At 35.8% G+C, this 15,996-nt stretch overlaps 1 pseudogene; it reads right to left on the bottom strand.

The window, feature by feature from the left end:
- Positions 1 to 6,631: 6,631 nt before the first annotated feature.
- Positions 6,632 to 12,568, bottom strand: LOC100933254 (annotated as a pseudogene).
- Between the last annotated feature and the right edge of the window lie 3,428 nt (positions 12,569 to 15,996).

The following is a 15,996-nucleotide window of genomic DNA, read 5'->3' on the forward strand; positions in this document are numbered from 1 at the left end:
CCTGGCCCGGAACCAACCTTTTTGGCGAGACTGCAGATTTTCTTCTGCCAGTGAGTTGTTCTACTTCTTATCTTTACGAATTGTAGCAGTCAAGACTATTTTTGAGGCTCGATATAATATTGATAAAGAGGGTAAGAGAAGAGCTTAGAAAGTCGTGTGTGTCTTCTCCGCCATCTTGGCTCCGCCCCCTGACTTGGTAATTTTAATGTACTTCAAACTCATTTTGAATTAGCAGGGTGCTATGAATGTAAAACTCCCCACTGAAACCAATTCAATTTAACAAATATTTATTATGTACCTATGATTCTCAAGGTACTGTGCCAGAAGTGGGATGGTACTGAACCAGGAAAGTGAGTTATAGTGTAATTTGCACTGTTCAGGCCATATTTGAATTACTGCTTTCATTTCTGGGAACCATTTTTAAGAGGGACACTAATGAATTGTATCCAGGGTAAGGGAGCAGAATGATGAAGAGTTTTAAAACCAAATCATATTAAGAATGATTAAGGAACTGAGGATATTTAGAGAGAAAAGTCTAAGTATTTTTATGGCAAGGAGGAGGAGGAAAACATATGTGACTATTATCTTCAAATATTTGAGGAACTGTCATAAATAATAGCATTATATATGTGTGTATATCTATTTATATAATAGCTTATGTATTTATATTATAGTTATATATATGTTTATATGATATCTATATATAACTATATGTACTTACAGTTATGTATAATTATTCATACTATGTGTCATATATTCATATATAATTTTATATGCTACATACTATGTAATTATACAATGCATATTATATGCATATATGTGTGTGTGCATATGTGTGAATATGTTATACATTGCTCCAAAGGGCAGGACTTCTCTAAAGGAAGAAATATTTATTGTTGGTCTTCCAGGAAGAATATGGGATCACAAGTTGTTTTTAACCTTATACCATGAGAGGCAAATCACTTATAAAAGAAAAGCAATTCTTGGGAGTGAACAAGTTGTAAAGATTTTTGTGTTTGAGCTTAAATTTTGTTTTTTTTTACCACAATTCAAATATTAAAATGGCAGAATATCATCATAAAGAGAGAACTCACCTAGCAAATGATCATAAGATTGCATTTGTTTTGAAAATATGATGAAAAAGGCTTTGGTTAATGAAGAGGAATGGGGAGGGGGATAATCAACCTAGGCACAATACCATTGAAAACAGTGTACATACAGGAAGAATAGCCTTTAGAATACACATATAAGTCACCAGAGATAAAACCCCCAAAAGAATCTAGCAGTGAGGACCATAATGTTAGTATCTATACATAAATGCACAAAGTAAAGCTAACAAGTAAGATGACCTAGGTCTAAAGTAAAGAGGCAAATTTAACTCTAGGCCATCACTCAGAAGTGATAATGAGTGTAGTCTGCTCTTTATGAACTGCAGATTTATTCCTTTTATAGAAGAATACTGTTAAATAAGTGGGAGACTATATAGATCCCTAGTGGAAAAAAAGACTAATTTTGATGAGTGGGAAGGAGAATTGTACATATCTTTGATTGTGGTTTATTATAACTTGTTTTGAATTTTTGAAAAGTGGGAGGAAAAATGTTTATACCCCTGATTGTTGATGGATTATTATAACTTGATTCTATTGTTTTTAGTTTTCTGTAGGATGAAGTAAAAGCTATTCTATATTTGATATTAGGAATCTGATGCTCACATTGAGTCTATTACCTTTTTTGCATGTAAGTCATGGCTTAGGGTCTTTGCAAATTCTGGGCTCCCAGAGGAGAACTGCTCAAAAGTATAGATTCTCAGATATACTTTGGCACTTCTGAACAAGAAACTTTCCATAAGACCTGTATCATCTGATTGAATCACTCCAATGGGGAAATTAGAGTAGCAAGATTCTAGTTTATTGGTTTCCTATGTCATAACTTTAGATATTCCAGGTCTTGGATCATGTGAACCAGCTTCTTCTTTGTCTAAGGGGTGTATGAAACTTTAAAATTCTGTCTCTTGGATAGGTTGGATCTCTTTATTCTTGATATTTTATTTCTCTTGATTCAATTCCAAAGTTGATGCTGCCAAAAAAAAATTCCTCCCTTCTTTTCTAGAAGTCTAGATTCCAGAATTATGCTCTCTGGGAAATTTAGATCATCGCTCTGCTCTCCCTCTCCCAAACCATTTCCCACCTCCTTCCTACACACACACACACACACACACACACACACACACACACTGCTTATAAACTCTCTCTCAGACCCTGTGGCCAGGCATAAATCTCTTCCATGTCTTTCAGCAGAAACTCTTGATACTCCCCCATTGTCCAGATAGTGTTTCTATATTTCAGACTAGGAAAATCTATTCTCAATTTTTTGGTGTCTGATCTATGTTCAGAAGAAAAACAGAAAGTCAGAAGGAATCCAGAAACTCAATAATCTGTCCTGTACAAGCCATTTGGACAGGTACATTCAACTCACCAGATCATTGAGATAATATTTGTAAAGCCCTTAGTGTAGTACATGGCAAATATTAGGTACTTAATAAATATTTCCCTTCTTCATTCCCCCAAATGCTTCTTCTTCATATCATCCATTAATAAATTCTGGAGGGAATAAGTGACGGATAAATAAGGGGAAAATCTAGGATTTGGCATTCTAGAATATATGTTTATATGCATGTTGTATTCCACTAATAGAATGGAAGCCTCTAGAGGACAAATAACATTTCTCATTTTGTCTTTGTCCTTGATACCTAAGGCAGTGCCTTGCATGTATTAGGTACTTAATAAATATTTATTGAATTGAATGAAACTCTTAAAAAGACTGTAGTTCAGAAAGGAATATTTTATTCAAACAGCATAAAATAAAAGAAGGACTATTGAAGTGGCTATTAAGAAGATTTACTTATGTTATGAAATCTAGGCACCAAAGTCAGGAAGCATAATGGAATGTATTTACATAAAGATCAATGGAGGCAGAAACAGCAGCAATCTTATCATCACTGTGTACTCCAGACCATCTAGACAGAAAAAAAAAGGATGAGATGAGGAAATAGATCACAAGTTTGGCACACATGCATGATATAGCAACGATGGAAGACTTCAATTATCTGACCATCTGCTGGAGTTTCCTCTCTGCCAAAAGCAAAGCAGCTAATAATTTCTTGACTTGCTTTAGTAATAATTTTCTCCTTCAAAAGATAAAGGAACAAAAAGAGGAAATTTTACTATGAATTTGATTCTTGGTCAACATGGAGGAAGTTCTTCCTTGGTAGGAATGACAGAACCCATGGCCAAAATGACCACTCCATTTTATGATAGAGACAGAAATACCTTAAATTTGGGGACAGCAGGTTTTCAAAAAATTCAGAGGGAGATTAGGATAGATTCCTTTGACTAAAAGTCTGCAGAGGAAGATATCCCAAAAGGGATGAGAAAGTCTCAAGAGTAGTAAAATTCAGAAGACATACGGAAAAATAATTCTGAAAAGTAGAAAAAGAGGAGATAATAATAGATGTGTCACCCACAAAATCATGAACTTACTTAAATTTTAAGCAGCATAGAGATAAAATAGAAATAAGGACAAACAACAGTGAATGAATGCAAATTCATGTCATGATCGTCTAAGAATAATTTCAAAATTGATAATGATCAGAAAAAGCTGAAGGTCATACAGAAATCTAAAAACAGAAAAATGTGTTTGGGTTGTATTTTTTCTGAAGAACATTCTTTTGAATGGAAAAGGCCAAATGGAATTAATTGAGAGATAATACCTAAGGCAAAGATGGATATAAAAGAGAGCCTACCTAGTCTTGATGAGTTCAAGTTGTGTAATACAAATGTGCTGCATTCTCAAGTCCTGAAGCACCTAGCAGATGGGATTGCTGAGCAATGTCAGTGATCTCTGAAAGACTAGTGGAAACAAAAATTTATGCAAGCTAGGAGAAGACAAAGATCTCATTTTTTAAAATCTTACATGAATGGCATCTACTAACTGTAAATCAATGATCTTGACCCCAATTTTTTTAAATAAAGCTTTTTATTTTCAAAACATATGCATATATAGTTTTCAACATTCACCCTTGCAAAATATGGTGTTCCAAAATTTTTTTTCCTCTTTTCTTCCCACCTTATCCCCTAGATAGCAAGTAATCCAATATATGTTAGACATATGCAATTCTTCTAAACATATATCACATTTATTATGCTGCATAAGAAACAAATCAGATCAAAAAACAAATCAGATCAGAAAGAAAACAAAAAGCAAGCAAACAATAAGAGTGAAAATGCTATGTTGTGATCTACACTCAGTTCCCACAGTCCTCTCTTTGGGTGCAGATGACTCTTTTCATCACAAGATCATTGAAACTGGCCTAAATCATCTCATTGTTGAAAAAAGTCACATCTTTCAGAATTAATCTTATTGCTGTGTACAGTGTTCTCCTATTTCTGCTCATTTCACTTAGTAACAGTTCATTCAAGTATCTCCAGAATTTTCTGAAATCATCCTGCTCATCGTTTCTTATAGAACAGAAACATTCAGTTGGTGGCAGCCCTCTTTGTAGTAGCCAGAAACTAGAAACTGAGTAGATGCCCATCAATTGGAGAATGGCTGAATAAATTGTGGTATATGAATGTAATGGAATATTATTGTTCAGTAAGAAATGACCAACAGGATGATTTCAGAAAGGCCTGGAGAGACTTATGAACTGATGCTGAATGAAATGAACAGGACCAGGAGATCATTATATACTTCAACAACAATATTGTATGATGATCAATTCTGATGGACATGGCCCTCTTCAGCAATGAGATGACCCAAATCAGTTCCAATAGAGCAGTAATGAATTGAACCAGCTACACCCAGCGAAAGAACTCTGGGAGATAACCATGAACCATTACATAGAATTCCCAATCCCTATATTTTTGTTCACCTGCATTTTTGATTTCCTTTACAGGCTAACTGTACAATATTTCAAAGTCCAATTCTGTTTGTACAGCAAAATAACTATTTGGACATGTATACTTATATTGTATACTTTATATTTTAACATATTTAACATGTATTGGTCAACCTGCCATCTAGGGGAGGGGGTGGGGAGAAGGAGGGGAAAAAATTGGAACAAAGGGTTTGATAATTGTCAATGCTGTAAAATTACCCATGCATATAACTTGTAAATGAAAAGACATATATATACAAAAATAACAAATTAAAAAATTAAAAGGTTAAAAAAAAAAAGAACAGAAACATTCACATACCATCACATACCATAACCCATTCAGCCATTCTCCATCTGATGGGCATCCATTCAGTTTCCAGTTTCTTGCCACTACAAAAAGGGCTGCCACAAACATTTTTGCACAACTGGGTCTTTTTCCTCTTTTATGATCTCTTTGGGATACATATTCAGTAATGGCACTGCTGGATTAAACAGCATACACAGTTTGATAGTCCTTTGAGCATAGTTCCAGGTTGCTCTCCAGAATGGTTGGATCAATTCACAACTCCACCAACAATGTATTAGTGTCCCAATTTTCCCAAATTCCCTTCAACATTTGTCATTATCTTTTCCTCTCATCTTAGAAGTATATAGTGGTACCTCAAGAGTTTGCATTTTAATTTGCATTTCTCAGATCAAAAGTGATTTAGAGCATTTTTTTCATATGACTAGAAATTGTTTTAATTTCTTCATCTAAAAATTGTTCATATCTTTTGACCATTTATCAATTAAAGAACGGCTTGTATTTTTATAAATTTGATGATGTCAATTTCTAACCAAACTCTGGAATGTATTGCTAAAGAGATGGTTAGTAAATATTTAAAAAAGGAAGCAGTCAGCATAGAATGAAAAGGAAAAAGTCAGCATAGATTCATTAAGTACAAGTTGTGTCTGACTAACCTTATTATTTTGAATTCAAGTTTACCAAGCTGATATGTAAGGGGAATTCTATAACTTGCCTGGATTTTAACAGAGTAGTTAATCTAATTAACCATAATCTATTGTTATTCTTATGGGAAAGAAGGAAAATATGGATTGGATAATCATATAATCAGATGAATTTATAACTGGTCAAATGAATAAGTGCCAGAAAAAGTTATTAATGTCTTAGTATCATTTTGGACAGCAGAACTTAATGGAATGCTCTTAGAATCTGTACTTGCCTCTGTGTTATTGTTGGGTTTTGTTTTGTTTTTCATATCTATCTAATTTAGACTTTTAATTGCTCTGGATGAATGTTACATTTCAGGACTAAGGAAGTCAGTAGGAAGTCAGTTTGTGATTGATGACTGGCAGTAGCCTACCCAATGCATGTAGCCTCCTTGTTTTCTTGATGTCCATCTTTATGATCTCTAAACCTAGATACTCTGCTTATGGTTGAAGGTGCACTCATTGTTTTTCTTCAAGTTACCCAGCTTTTTTTTGCCAGCTGCTGGGTCAAGTTCTATTGATCTGTGGGCTCCATCACCATAGGATGTCTTGGCTGGTTTAAAGAGGCCATAAGTTCTTCACTATTATTCTGGAGTAAACTTTACTGATTAAGGAACAGTGGTCAGACATTGCTAGAATTGATCAGACAATATCTCTGTGCTAATAGGGTTGTAGATGTTGTTATAGGGTATGGAATGACTCTTTCTACATTATTTCTAATTTCCCAATCATCTTCCCATTCATAGTAAATCTTTGGTAAGTTTGCTGGTCACCCATCTTTATAGCTTGAGAAGATGCTGCTACATGTTCCCTCATGGACTCAAGTGGACCGAGTAAGGATTATCACTCTCCCATTGTAGTTGATGGTGGAATTGTTTGCTGATCAGGTACCTGCAGCGATCATTTTCATGGGCTGCTATATATGGAATCTCCAGAAGCATGGCAGATATCAAATAGACACCCTGAAGCAGCTTCTGGTTGATATGCAAGTGGAAGGGACCCTGCCAAAAACATCCCAACTTTCCTTGCTTCTGTTTCTGCTCCCGGAGGCTCCTGAGCAGGAGACTCAGCTCCAGAAGCCTTTTAGCACTTCCATTAGACTGATTGTCTGGGAAGGTTTTGTGTACATCCATGGTGAGGACTTAGCAGAAGGCACAGATACCCAAGTACACCATAGTATACTTAAAATCTGCCCAGGAGGGTATGCACGCTGTAGGATGTCTGGGAAGTGGCGTATGGGCATGACGTCCTGGCACCAGTGAGAGTGAAGCTCATGGGGGTAGATGTGGCAGAGTTTCACATATGTCCCAATTCCATCCGTCCAATCCTTGGCATATATGTACTTGTAGAGCCTCTCTGGCAGCACAGCTGCATCTTGCCCCTCATTTTCAGTTTGATTTTGCTCTGACTTTAAGGGTCCTTGAGGGGGGAGCAAGGTGACAGTGAGGGACCTAATAGTCAAATTTCTAGTGCGTATGAAGCACATGATAAAGGCAGATGTGGCAGATCTTATTGTTCCTTTTTCCTGCAGGTAGAACTGAAGACACTTAATGATGGCATGGACCTCACCCTGGAGATGCTCCACAAGTTTTTGAGAATGAGGATCTTTCCACCAGAGTTAGGATCCTATCATCAGTACAAAGAGGCTGCTCAAGTTAGAATGTTCTCCTCTTTCAGGATATTATCTTCCACAAAGACATTGGGGCTTGTGAATGAGAAGTTTATTGTTGTAGTCTAAGCACTTCTGCTGTAACTCAGGCTTTATGCATATGGCCAGGTTGGCGCTGTAGTCACATACATAGGGAAGCAGTGAGGTTGAATTTAACAACAAACAAATCTTAACAAATTTGATCCCTCCATCTTCTAAATTATTTTCTGGAATGATCTGATTCAGCAGTTGCCACAGCTCAGTTTGGCCTACATGATGGGTTCCTTTCTTGCCATAAGCCTGAAAAATCTCTTTCAATTTCTTGACCACAATTGTATTGGTAATCTTTGTTCCACTGGCAAACATTTTAGTCTTCCCCTTGACCTGAGGTGCCCCTCCCTGAACCTTCTCCCACTTCCTGCCTTCATTATCCCCTCTTCTTGCTCTACCTCCTGCTTCTCCTGCTCATCTAGATGCTTGGGTTTATGATGGTGCTTTGTTCTTTCAGTTCTCTGTAGCTTTTTTGTTTTTGGTGTTCCCTTTATTAAGTAATTTGGTCACTATTAATTAGAGACACGTAAATTAAGACAACTCTTGAGTTATCACTACACACCTCTCAGATCAGCTAAGATGACAGGAAAGGATGGGAACTAATGTTGAAAGGGATGTGGGAAAAGTGGGACACTGATATATTGTTAGTGGAGTTGTGAACTTATCCAACCATTCTGGAGAGCAATCTGGAATTATGCACAAAAAGTTATTAAACTGTGCATATCTTTTGATCCAGCAGTGTTACTACTGCGTTTGTATCCCAAAGAGATTATAAAAAAGGGAAAAAATGTTTGTAACAGCCCTTTTTTGTAGTGGCAAGAAATGGAAACTGAGTGGATGCCCATCAGTTGGGGAAAGACTGATAAAGTTAAGGTTATGAATGTTATGGAATATTATTGTTCTATAAGAAACAGTCAGCAAGATAGTTTCAGAAAGACTTGGAGAGATTTACATGAACTGATGTTGAGTGAAATGAGTAGAACCAGGAGATCATTGTACACAACAACAAAAAGATTATGCAGTGATCAATTCTAATGATATAGCTCTTTTCAACAATGGTGATTCAGGCCAATTCCAATAGACTTGAGATAGAGAGAGTCATTGCATCCAGAAAGAGGACTGTGGGGACTGAATGGGGATCACAACATATTTTTTTTCTTTTGTTGTTGTTGTTTGCTTGCTTGTTTTTTTTTTATTTTTTTTCCTTTTTAGTCTGATTTTCTTGGGTTGAATGATAAATGTGGAAATATGTTTAGAAAAATTGCATATGTTTAACCTATATTGGATTACTTACTGTCTAGGGGAGGAAGGAAGTGGGGACAATGGAGAAAATATGGAACACAAGGCTTTGAAAGGGTGAATGTTGAAAACTATCTTTTCATGTATTTTGAAAAATAAAAAGCTATTATAAAAAAGCAATTTGGAATCCAAGTAATTGTGTTTTCCATCGTCATCCTTTGAATCAGAATCTGTCTGAAAAAGTGGATTCTGAACCTGTCTTAATCATTGTACAAACCTGATAGTTTCCCCAGTTGGTGCTGTAGATATTTTCTTCAGGAAATTTATGGCCCTGAGACTATTTATCCTTATCTGAAAGAACAAACCTTTCATAATCTTCTTTTTTTCCCTCAATATCCTCATCAATAGACTGCTTAGGATTCTGCTTATGGTTGATAATCTGGGCTTCATAAACCCAAGTATTTTTATGGATCTTTTGATGCAAGGTGCTCAGGCTCTTTGTTTGTTATTTTTCATCTTCTTTTCCTCCCATAACTCATTGTATCCCAGACCAACCAAGATTTGGATATAAAATTGGGGGCACTCCCTTTTGTCTACAATGTTCTTGGCTTTCTAAATACCTTAGCAGGAGCTCAAATTTCTCAGGACATTTAGTGACATGCTGAATTTTCTTGATATTCCATAATGTCCAGATAACATTGTTAAGTTCCTCAAACCTCTAGTCATTTGCACTTTTGCATTCTCTTCAGCTTCAGCCCCAAAGACTATCTGCTATAGTTGCCCCCTATGGTTTTGGGTGCCTGTCCTTTCCTGTACCTGAAGGACTCAAACTAGCTGTCTAAACCAGTGGTGAAAAATTGCAATGTGGTTCAGGTGCTTAGGAGGCAGCCAGGTAAAGTGGGATGTGGATATGGAGCAGGTCATAAGGCTGAGCTTTTGTATTGTATTGACATTTTTATCAAGGATGTGAGTAAGGACATAAATACTACTATAAAATTTGCAGATGGCACAAAGTTGGGATAGATGGCTAACTCAATGATAGAGTTTAGATTCCAAAAATTCTTCAGTGGCTACACCATTGATGTAAATTAAGTAAAATGAAATGTAAGGGATAAGAGCTGAACTTGTGTTTTGCTCTGTTCTCTGATGAGAAAACTCCCTTTATCAATTCAAATATGTACCTAGTAGTCTTTTTAAAAAAATATTATAACTTTGTATTGACAGAACATATGCATGGGTAATTTTTTACATCATCTCTTGCACTCACTTCTGTTCCGACTCTTCTCTTCCCTTCCTCCACCTCCTCCCCTAGATGGCAGGTAGTCTTATACATGTTAAATATGTTATAATATATCCTAGATACAATGTATGTACAGCTAGTAGTCTTAGAGTGCTACATATACTACTAGGAGATAGAGTGATTTGCTCAGTTACCTGCCAATTTGAAGCAGAGGCAGAATCTGAAAACCAGTGTCACTGGTCCAGCCTTGGGGCTGATTCTTTATTCATTAAGCCACCTTGTCTCTCAAGATGAAATTCAATAGGGATAAATGTAACATCTTATTCTTGAGTCAAAAAAACAACTTCACAAGAACCTGAGGGGAAATATGGCTAGACAGTGGTTTGCCTGAAAAAGATCTGGGGATTTTAGTTAATTTTAAACTCAGTATGAGTTAAGAGCATATTGTGGCAAATAATATGATTTCAGTCTGCATATTAAAAGAAGCATAGATTCCAGGAATAAGGAGGTGATAGGCTCAGTCCCCTCTGCCCTGGTGAAAGCATATTTGGGGAATTTTTTTCCAGTTCTTGGCATCCTTTTAAGGAGGTCATGGATAAATTGGCAATCAATGAAAGAATGGCATGTGCTATGAAGATCTGTGTAAAGAACTGGGGAAGTTTTAGCCTAGAGAAGAAAAGATTTGTGGGGGCCATGATCATTATCTTTAAGTATTTGGAGGGATGTCACTTGGAAGCTGGATTGTATTTATTCTTCTTAGCTCTAGGCAACAGTTCTAGGTGCCATGTGTGAAAGTTGTATGAAGCAAATTTAGACTTCATGGTAGAGAAAACTTCACAACAATGAGTGCTCTACCCCAGCAGAATGGGCTACCCCCAGAAGCGGTGATTTACCTGGAATTCAATCAAAGGGAAAATGATCACTTATCTGGTCCTATTAGAGAAGGAATTCTTTTTTTTTCAGGTATAGCTGGACTAGACAGCTATTGAGGACCTTTTGTTCTACCTCTGAAATTCTGTGTTTCTCTAGTGGAGAAATAAAGAAAATAAACATGAAGAATGCAATAGGATCCAGACTCCCTTACTCCTACCCCCCCCCCCACCTTCTGTTATTTGAGATTTTAATTTTGTTTTGAAATTGCACCAGATAAAAGTCTTAAATGGGAATTTATATTGCCAGAAAAACTTAAAATAAAAGTTTTCAATAAACAATGTTTAGGGAGGAAAAACTATGGTTCTGTAAAGTTACCAAAAAAACACCATTTCTGATGAGAAGGAAATGTCTCAAAATGGAATGGACTGTTCGGTGACTCAATTCCTTGTCTTTTGAAAAAGATGGGATATAATCATCTCTAAGAGATAATGCAATAGATTCACACATCAGGTAACATTGTATTTGATGATATCTAAAGGTCTTTTTAAGCCCAAGAGTCTGGCAAATGACCACATGCTCAGCTTTTTATACCATAGCTGCTAGCCAACTTCTTATACTCCAAGACTGCACTTTTCATTCCATTGATTTATTTTTCTTTGCCTCAGATAAGGCTTGCATAACTAACCAGCTCTCCGCCAAAACTAACCAAAGGCCTCAGGGCATTTCTCACCTTCCTTGGGAAACAAAACTCCTGGCAGATTTATTATAACCTCAAGGATCAATAGTCCTATCTAACATATTATCATCTTTTACTCCATTTCCCTGATACTGACTCTGCAGAGTACAGAAGTTTTTCTTCCCTTTTTTCTTTAATTCCTTGAAGAGAAAGAGTAGAATTAAGGTGCTTATCATATAGAGAAGACTGCTGTATTTCCAGATTCGTATTAGAATTGGCTTGTGATTTCTGGAAGTTGGCTGTTACTCCATTTGTTCAATAAGACAACAGACAGAAGTTAGAAGTCTTTATTAACATTCTTTGAGAAAGAGCTGCAGATAGTTATAAGACATCAGGGGTCACTAAGACTCAAAGGAGCTCTCTCCATCATAAAGACTCGTGTGTTTGCTTTAGTCTGTTCTGCTTTCTAATATGGATATTGATAAATGGAAATTCTAGATTGTTTGCTGTGGTCAGAAAAGTAGACAGAAATCACAAGACCAAGGCTTTAGATGGGGCTCTATGACTATGTGATTTATGTTCAACAAAGAGGATATTTCCTACAAAGCAGCCTGTTGCATTTTTAATAGCTATGATCATTAAGAAGATTTTTATTCTCAGCCAAATCTTGCTTTTTTGATCTGCCCATTAATCCTGAGTCTACCCTTTGGAAATACATGTTATAAATCCCATTCTGCTTCCATATGAGAGCTATTTAAATACTCGGAGAGAGTTATAATATCCATCTTCCATTTTCTTTTCTTCGGATTGAAAATATTCAATCACTGCCATGTTTTTCTTGATTTCTAGACCCTTCATCATTCTGGGCCTACCCATTCACCAGCTCCAGATATGATTTTGTTTACCATTGACCATCCTAAATAGTAGTTCTGACTTTAGGGGCTATCAATCAAGTCTTATTCTTGGATAAGATGAAATCCTTTTCACAAATTTAAGTTAGTACCCTATCTAAAGTTATCTTATATCTATATTTTTCTAAATGCATGCAATGATAGTTTTCAACATTAACCTTTTCAAAATCTTGTGTTCCAATTTTTTCTACCTCCCTCTTCCCTCGCCCCCTGATATAACCACCAAGCAATCCAATATAGGTTAAACATGCAATTCTTCTAAATATATTTCCATATTTGTCATGCTGCACAAGAAAAATATGATCAAATAATGAAAAAAAATGAGGAAAAAAAGCAAGTTATAAGAACAAAAAGGTGAAAATACTATGATTTGATCCATATTAAAATTTCATACTCTTTCTCTGGATACAGATGGCTCTTTGCAAGACAAAACTATTGGAATTGTCCTGAATTAACTTTTTGTTGAAAAGAGCCATGTCCATCAGAGTTGATCATCACATAATCTTGTTACTGGGTACAATGTTCTCTTGGTTCTATTCCACTTAGCATCAGTTCATGTAAATCTTTCCAGGCTTTCCTGAAATCATCCTGCTGATTGTTTCTTATAGAGCAGTAATATTCCATAATATTCATATACCATAACTTATTCAGCCATTCCCCAGCTTATGGGCATCTGCTCTGTTTCTAGTTCCTTACCACTACAAAAAGAGGTACTACAAACATTTTTGCACATGTGGATTCTTTTTCCTCCTTTATTATAATAATCTCTTTGGGACACAAGCCCAGTGGAGACACTGCTGGATCAAAGGGTATACACAGTTTGATAGCCTTTTGCACATAGTTCCAAATTGCTCTCCAGAAGGATTGGATCAGTTCACAGTTGCACCAACAATGCATTAGTATCCCAGTTTTCCCACATCCTCTCCAACATTTATTATTATATTTTCCTGTCATCTTAGCCAATCTGAAAGGTATATTCACATTTTTTAAGCTTGTATTCCCCCCTTTTTCCTTCTCTCTCTCTCTCCTTCTCTTCTTTCACTCTTACTGTGTCTCTTTCTTTCCCTTGCCCTTCTTTTTTCCCTTATGTTTCCCTCTTTCTTTTTCTCTCACTTATGTCTATATAGTACATATTTACATAATATATAGATGTATATATATATGGTTATTCCTATTAGAATGTAAGCTCCTTGAGAGAAGGAACTATTTTTATCTTTTCTCTTCATATCTTGCATCCAGTGGCATATAGTTGGTGGAGTGAGTAGAGTGCTGGACTTGGAGTTAAGAAGACAAACTCAGATCTTTCCTCAGACACTTGTTATTATAGCTGGTGACCCTAGATAGACCACTTAACCTCCCAAACCCTCTATTTTATTGTCTGTAAAATGGGGGTGATAATTGTACCTGCCTCCCAGGATTGTTGTGAATTAGATGCTAACTGCTTTGCAAACAGAAAAATGTTCTATAAATGTTAGCAACCATTATTATTATTATTTAGTACAGTGCCAAGCAACAATAAATCAACAAACTTTAAGTATTCACCATGTACCAGATACTGTGTTCAGCACAGTATTTACATACATAGTAAGCACTTAAGAAATACTTGTTAGATGAGTTGATTCAAGCCAATTCCTATACACTTGTGATATAGAGAGCCATCTGCATCCAGAAAGAGGACTATGGGAATTGAATGTGGATCACAACTGAATGTGGATTACATACTATTTTCACCTTTTTCATTGTTGTTTGCTTTTTTTCCCCTTTTTCTTTTTGATTTTATTTTTTTGTGCAGCATGACAAATGTGGAAATATGCATTGAAAAATTGTACATGTTCAACCTATATTGAATTATTTGCTGTCTAAGGGAGGAGGAGAGAGAAGGAGGGGAAAATTTGGAACAAAAGGTTTTGCAAGGGTCAATATTAGAAAAATTACCCACGCATATACTTTGTAAATAAAAAAGCTTTAATAAAAAAAAAGAATAAGAAGGCCATGATTTCACAACTCCTCCCATTCTTCCCTAGAAGTCTTATAACAAATAAATATAATCAAGCAAATTAAATATATTGGCTGTGTCTGAAACTGTATTATTTCACTCCATACCTCTACCTAGATGTAACCTGCACCTGATTCATCATCTGATGAAGTCTCTATATTGCTCAGATTTCTAATGTCTTTAAAAGTTGCTTGCCTTTACATTTTCCCTTTATCTGTCCTCTCTTCCAGGGGGTTTATTTCATTAATTCCTGTGATTTTAATAATCACCTCTCTATATCTGACTCTGGAATCTATGTTTAATCTTGAACTCCCTTAAAAAGTCCAGACTCAAGCAGCTAGATGGTGTAGTGGATAGAACAGGGGTCCTGAAGTTAGGAGTTCAAATTCAATCTCAGACATTTAACACTTGCAAGCTGTGTGACTCTAGGTAAGGCACTAAGCTCCAGTTGTTATATTTTAAAAAAAAGCCAGATTTGTACTATTAGCTGTTCCCAAAACATTTCTGCCCTATATATCCTACCAATACCTCAAGACATTGTTATTTTCCCCTAAAACCATAACTCTACTGAATTCAGTTTTTCTTTCAGTGGAACTATTATTATCTTAGTGTCCTATGTTCAAAATTTTGGCGTTTTACTTCTTTTTGCTCCATTTTTCATGTCTATTTGGTTCTCAAGTCTATTGCATTCTCCTTTTACAATATCTTTCTATCTGTCCCTTCCATTCTATTACTTTAAGATGGGGATTTCGTATCACCTGTCTACCATAATAGCTTTCTAACAGATATCCTTACTTCTACTCTCTCTATTCTAATTCATTCTTTATATCATTCCAAAAATAGTCTCTTATATTTTGATCCTGTGCCAAAAAAACTTTAATATTTATTGCCTCAAAGTTCAAACTACTTTGTCTGGTATTCTAAATCTTCAATTTGACACCATCATGCTCTTCCAACATATGCAAGTCAAGTTATGTCTTTTCCATCCTCTAAAATTGCCTCTTGTTTTCTATTCATTTTTTTAAATTTAGTATTTTATTTTCCCTATTTACCTGTAAAAACAATTTTTACCATTCATTTTTTAAATTTTGAGTTCCAAATTCTCTTCCCTTTTCCCTCTTCACTTCTCTCCCCCATATTGAGAAATCAAGTAATGGTAGAAAGGGAAAGGGAGAGGCAGAATAGGGTAAATTCTCATAAACAAAAGTCAAGAAAAAGCTTTTACAGTGAAGGAAGAAAGAAGTAAGGGGAAAAGAGTGAACCTTACTGTCATTATGATTTGCTCAAAGAAGGAATGATATACACACTCAGTTGAGTATAGAAATCTATCTTACCCTCCAGAAAAGTAGGAGGGGAAGGGTAAGAAAAGGATAGGGGTGATAAAAGGGATGGCAGATTGGAGGAGTGTTAGTCAGAAGCAAAATACTTTGAGGAAG

The sequence above is a fragment of the Sarcophilus harrisii genome, chromosome 2 (genome assembly GCF_902635505.1).
Source record: "Sarcophilus harrisii chromosome 2, mSarHar1.11, whole genome shotgun sequence".
In the NCBI taxonomy this organism is placed as follows: domain Eukaryota; kingdom Metazoa; phylum Chordata; class Mammalia; order Dasyuromorphia; family Dasyuridae; genus Sarcophilus; species Sarcophilus harrisii.